Raw genomic sequence first — 6,082 nt, forward strand, 5'->3', positions numbered from 1 at the left:
AATGCAAGGAATAGTGTAAATTCATTTACTGGCAAAAAAATATGAATATTTGTATATATTTTCATTACTACATGTAATCTATACAAGGTAAAAAAGTCTGTATACAAAGAACAACACATCTCTAATGTCAGGAGGAATAGTAAGTTGTGATTAGTCCAAGAAAAAGGATACCTATTTCCACTAACCTACCAGAAAATAGGGAGGGTATATCAAAAATACTTCATATTTTACATTGTATTCTAGACTGTAGAGGAAGTTACCCTGTTAGGAAAGTTGGGATGTACAGCTCAACCACTTGAAAATGATTGAGATCCTCACTATTTAACCCTTTCACCACTATAGACCATAATGGACCTATCCAGATCAATGCATAGTAGAGTTTATTAAAGTTACATACGGGTGAAAGGGTTAATGAAAAATCTACTCCCTCTGACAGGTTGATAGTTTTTCAACCAAATTTGCTATGAAACATCCTTTGGAACAGAGAATTTAATGTTACATAAAGTAAGGATGTTGTTCCCATTAGTGTGTTTTACTTGCAATGATGAATATTGCACTGTTTAAAAAACCTGGTTAGTATTACAGGCCCTCTGGGTCTCTTTTTGCCTAATGTTGTATGTAAGCTTAGTCTTCCATCATCTGCAGATAATGTGCATGTATTCATATAATTATGGAAATAAATCTTATCATGAACAAGTTGCATTCCTTGTATTATATATTCAAATGTGGATAAGTATTGCAAATGCTGAAAATGGTTTTCTTCAAAGATTATACATTGTACATGTATATCCGATTGAACATTGAACCAAAGTCGATTGTAAGTTAGGAAACATGAGAGAAATGTGGCCAAGGCTAACACATTACTAGATGTATCATTTACTAGGTGTATCTTATACTGAGTGTATCTTATACTAGGTGTACCTTATACTGGGGGTGTCATTTACTAGGTGTATCTTATACTGGGTGTGTCATTTACTGTGTGTATCTTAAACTTGGTGTGTCATTTACTGGGAGTATTTTAAAATGGGTGTGTCTAACAATTGATGTATCTTATACTGTGTGTATCTTATACTAGGTGTACCTTATACTGGGGGGGTCATTTACTAGGTGTATCTTATACTAGGTGTGTCATTTGCTGGGTGTATCTTATACTTGTTGTGTCATTTACCAGGTATATCTTTTACTGGGCGTGTCATTTACCAGGTATATCTTATACTGGGTGTGTTATTTACTAGGTGCATCTTATACTGGGTGTGTCATTTACAGGGTGTATCTTATACTGGGTGTGTTATTTACTAGGTGCATCTTATACTGGGTGTGTCATTTACCCGGTGTATCTTATACTGGGTGTGTCCTTTACTGGGTGTATCTTATACTTGGTGTATCTTATACTTGGTGTGTAATTTACTGGGAGTATTTTAAAATGGGTGTGTCTAACAATTGATGTATCTTATACTGTGTGTATCTTATACTAGGTGTACCTTATACTGGGGGTGTCATTTACCAGGTGTATCTTATTCTTGGTGTGTCATTTACTGGGTGTATCGTATACTGGGTGTGTCATTTACTGTGTGTATCTTATACTTGGTGTGTCATTTACCTGGTGTATCTTATACTGGGTGTGTCGTTCAATTGGTGTATCTTATACTGGGTATGTCATTTACTGGGTTGTGTGTATCTTATACTTGGTGTGTCATTTACCAGGTGTATCTTATACTGGGTGAGTCATTTACCAGGAGTATCTTATACTGGGTGTGTCATATAGTGGGTGTATCTTATACTTGGTGTATCTTATACTTGGTGTGTCATTTACCTGGTGTATCTTATACTGGGTGTGTCGTTTACTGGGTGTATCTTATACTGGGGGTGTCATTTACCAGGTGTATCTTATACTGGGTGTGTTATTTACTGGGTTTATCTTATACTGGGTGTGTGATTTACTAGGTGTATCTTATACTGTGTGTATCTTATACTAGGTGTACCTTATACTGGGGGGGTCATTTACTAGGTGTATCTTATACTGAGTGTATCTTATACTAGGTGTACCTTATACTGGGGGTGTCATTTACTAGGTGTATCTTGTACTGGGTGTGTCATTTACTGGGGTTATCTTATACTGGGTGTGTCATTCAGTTGGTGTATCTTGTAGTGGGTGTGTGATTTACTGGGTGTATCTTATGCTACGTGTGTCATTTAATGGGTGTATCTTATACTGGGTGTTTCTTATGCTAAGTGTTTCTAATACTGGGTGTGTCATTAACTGGTTGTATCTTATACTGGGTGTATCTTATACTAGGTGTGTCACTAACTGGGTGTATCTTATACTGGGTGCGTCATTTACTGGGTGTGTCATTTACTAGGGATATCTGATACTGGGTGTGTCATTTACTGGGGTTATCTTATACTGGGTGTGTCATTATCTGGGTGTATCTTATACTGGGTGTTGTATCTTATACTTGGTGTGTCATTTACTCGGAGTATTTTAAAATGGGTGTGTCTAACAATTGATGTATCTTATTCTGGGTGTATCTTATACTGTGTGGGTCATTCACTGGGTGTATCTTATACTGGGTGTTTCTTATGCTAAGTGTATCTAATACTGGGTGTGTCATTCACTGGGTGTATCTTATACTTGGTGTGTCATTTACTCGGAGTATTTTAAAATGGGTGTGTCATTTACTTGGTGTGTCTAACAATTGGAGTATCTTATACTGGGTGTGTCATTTGCCAGGTGTATCTTATACTGGGTGAGTCATTTACCAGGAGTATCTTATACTGGGTGTGTCATATAGTGGGTGTATCTTATACTTGGTGTGTCATTTACCTGGTGTATCTTATACTGGGTGTGTCATTTACTAGGTGTATCTTATACTAGGTGTGTCATTAACTGGGTGTATCTTATACTGGGTGTATCTTATACTTGGTGTGTCATTTACCAGGTGTATCTTATACTGGGTGTGTCATTTACTGTGTGTATCTTATACTTGGTGTGTCATTTACTGGGAGTATTTTAAAATGGGTGTGTCATTTACTGGGTGTATCTAATACTGGGTGTGTCATTGACTGGGTGTATCTTATACTTGGTGTGTCATTTACTCAGAGTATTTTAAAATGGGTGTGTCATTTACTGGGTGTGTCTAACAATTGGAGTATCTTATACTGGGTGTTTCTTATGCTAAGTGTATCTAATACTGGGTGTGTCATTCACTGGGTGTATCTTATACTTGGTGTGTCATTTACTAGGTATATCTTATACTGGGTGTGTCATTCAATGGGTGTATCTTATACTGGGTGTGTCCTTTACTGGGTGTATCTTATACTTGGTGTGTCATTTACTGGGTGTATCTTATACTTGGTGTGTCATTTACTGGGAGTATTTTAAAATGGGTGTGTCATTCACTGTGAGTATTTTAAAATGGGCGTGTCTAACAATTGATGTATCTTATACTGTGTGTATCTTATACTTGGTGTGTCATTTACTGGGAGTATTTTAAAATGGGTGTGTCTAACAATTGATGTATCTTATACTGGGTGTATCTGATACTGTGTGGGTCATTCACTGGGTGTATCTTATACTGGGGGTGTCATTTACTAGGTGTATCTTATACTGGGTGTGTCATTCAATGGGTGTATCTTATACTGGGTGTGTCATTAACTGGGTGTATCTTATACTGGGTGTGTCATTCAATTGGTGTATCTTATACTGGGTGTGTCATTTACTGGGTGTATCTAATACTGGGTGTGTCATTCACTGGGTGTATCTTATACTGGGTGTGTCATTTACTGCGAGTATTTTATAATGGGTGTGTCATTCACTGGGAGTATTTTAAAATGGGCGTGTCTAACAATTGATGTATCTTATACTGGGTGTATCTGATACTGTGTGGGTCATTCACTGGGTGTATCTTATACTGGGTGTGTCATTCAATTGGTGTATCTTATACTGGGTGTGTCATTTACAGGGTGTATCTTATACTACGTGTGTCATTTAATGGGTGTATCTTATACTGGGTGTGTCATTTACAGGGTGTATCTTATACTGGGTGTGTCATTTACAGGGTGTATCTTATACTGGGTGTGCCATTTACTGGGTGTATCTTATACTGGGTGTGTCATTTACTGGGTGTATCTTATACTGGGTGTGTCATTTACAGGGTGTATCTTATGCTGGGTGTGTCATTCAATGGGTGTATCTTATACTGGGTATGTCATTTACTGGGTGTGTCATTCAATGGGTGTATCTTATGCTGGGTGTGTCCTTCAATGGGTGTATCTTATACTGGGTGTGTCATTTACTGGGAGTATTTTATAATGGGTGTGTATTGTACTAGGTGTAAATTATACCAGGTGTGTCCTTTACTGGGTGTATAATTTACTGGGAGTATTTTATAAAGGGTGTGTCTAATACTGAGTGTATCTTAAACTGGGTGTGTCTAACAATTGGTGTATGTTATAATGGGTGTTTTTTATGCTAGGTGTACCTTATACTTGGTGTATTGTTTCCTAGGTGTATCTTATACTGGATGTATCATTTACTAGGTGTATCTTATATTGGGTGTGTCATTTACTAGGTGTATCTTATACTGGGTGTATCATTTACTAGGTGTATCCTTTACTGGGTGTGTCATTTACTGGGAGTATTTTATAATGGGTGTGTCTAATACTGGGTGTGTCTAACAATTGGAGTATCTTATACTGGGTGTTTCTTGTGCTAGGTGTATCTTATACTAGGTGTATCTTATACTAGGTGTATCTTATACTTGGTGTGTCATTTATTTGGTGTATATTATACTAGGTGTATCTAATACTAGCTGTATCTTATACCAGGTGTATCTTATCAGGGTGTATCATTTACTGGGAGTATTTTATAATGGGTGTGTCTAATACTGAGTGTATCTTTTAATGGTAGTATCTTAAACTGGGTGTGTCTAACAATTGGTGTATCTTATACTGGGTGTTTCTTATGCTAGCTGTATTTCATACTAGATGTATCTTATACTGGGTGTTTTTTTTAATGGGTGTGTCTTATAATGGGTGTACCTTATACTGGATGTATCGTAGATTCGGTGTACCACCTTTATATATCTACCACCTGGTTATAACCACCAAATATCTATATGTACTACCTGTCTATATGTACTACCTGTCTATATGTACTACCTGTCTTTAATTACCACCTGTTTAGAACTTACCGTGTGTCTAGAACTACCACCTGTCTGTATCTACCTCTACCAAAGCACCGAGTCATAACTCTCATAGTTTTTCATTTGACTATAAATGTATTTTAATGCAAGTAACAGGAGCCAATTTTGTTTCCTCCTCTGTGTGAAGATTTATTACAGAGGAAAGTAGACGATGGGACACAGAATTTTTTATAATGGTGATTGTCCGTATCTGTGTTCGTTAAAGGAACAATATTTTCAAACATAATTAGACAAACATTGTGCATGGACGGACAGATCAAATGCACTGTGCTATTGTGTGGAATAGAGCATTTACAGCCGTCTGCTGTTCTACAATTAGACTTTACACCTTAAGCTGACATCAGAACAATACACATTCATGTAATACTAACTAAATACACGGTAGATCTTACCGACGCGAAATCTTTATATTTCTATACAGCAATTCCAAGAATAGGAATGACTTCTCGGGTATCCTGGACTTCGTCTTGTTAAATTTATAAAGTCATTCCAGACAGAGGAAAGTCTACTTCTACAGGGTATTGACCAACTTCAACAATTTAAAAATAAATGCCAGAGGTCTAATAAGGTACGTTATTTTCAACCACAGTGTGTGAACAAATCAAAACAATTTTCTACTCAGTTTTGTATTTGATATTTGAGTGTCATTGAATGTATATAAGGTTACTCGACGACAAGAAGTTTGCCGTGTGACTAACGCAATAGGTACATAGCTGAGGGGATACTCTCGTACATTACCGTGTAGTTGTGGTGATAATCTCGTACATAGCTGTGAAGTTGAGGGGATACTCTCGTACATTACCGTGTAGTTGTGGTGATAATCTCGTACATAGCTGTGAAGTTGAGGGGATACTCTCGTACATTACCGTGTAGTTGTG

At 37.0% G+C, this 6,082-nt stretch overlaps 1 protein-coding gene across 1 annotated transcript in view; it reads left to right on the top strand.

Annotated features, from left to right (window-relative positions):
* The first annotated feature begins 5,640 nt into the window (after positions 1 to 5,640).
* LOC110450254 overlaps positions 5,641 to 6,082 on the top strand; it is a 6,528-nt gene continuing 6,086 nt past the window's right edge. Inside the window, exon 1 of the mRNA XM_021497695.1 lies at positions 5,641 to 5,772. The gene's annotated coding sequence lies outside the window, so the exon portion shown is untranslated. The remainder of the gene's footprint in view (positions 5,773 to 6,082) is intronic.

This window comes from Mizuhopecten yessoensis, unplaced genomic scaffold, assembly GCF_002113885.1.
Source record: "Mizuhopecten yessoensis strain PY_sf001 unplaced genomic scaffold, ASM211388v2 scaffold5141, whole genome shotgun sequence".
Classification (NCBI taxonomy): domain Eukaryota; kingdom Metazoa; phylum Mollusca; class Bivalvia; order Pectinida; family Pectinidae; genus Mizuhopecten; species Mizuhopecten yessoensis.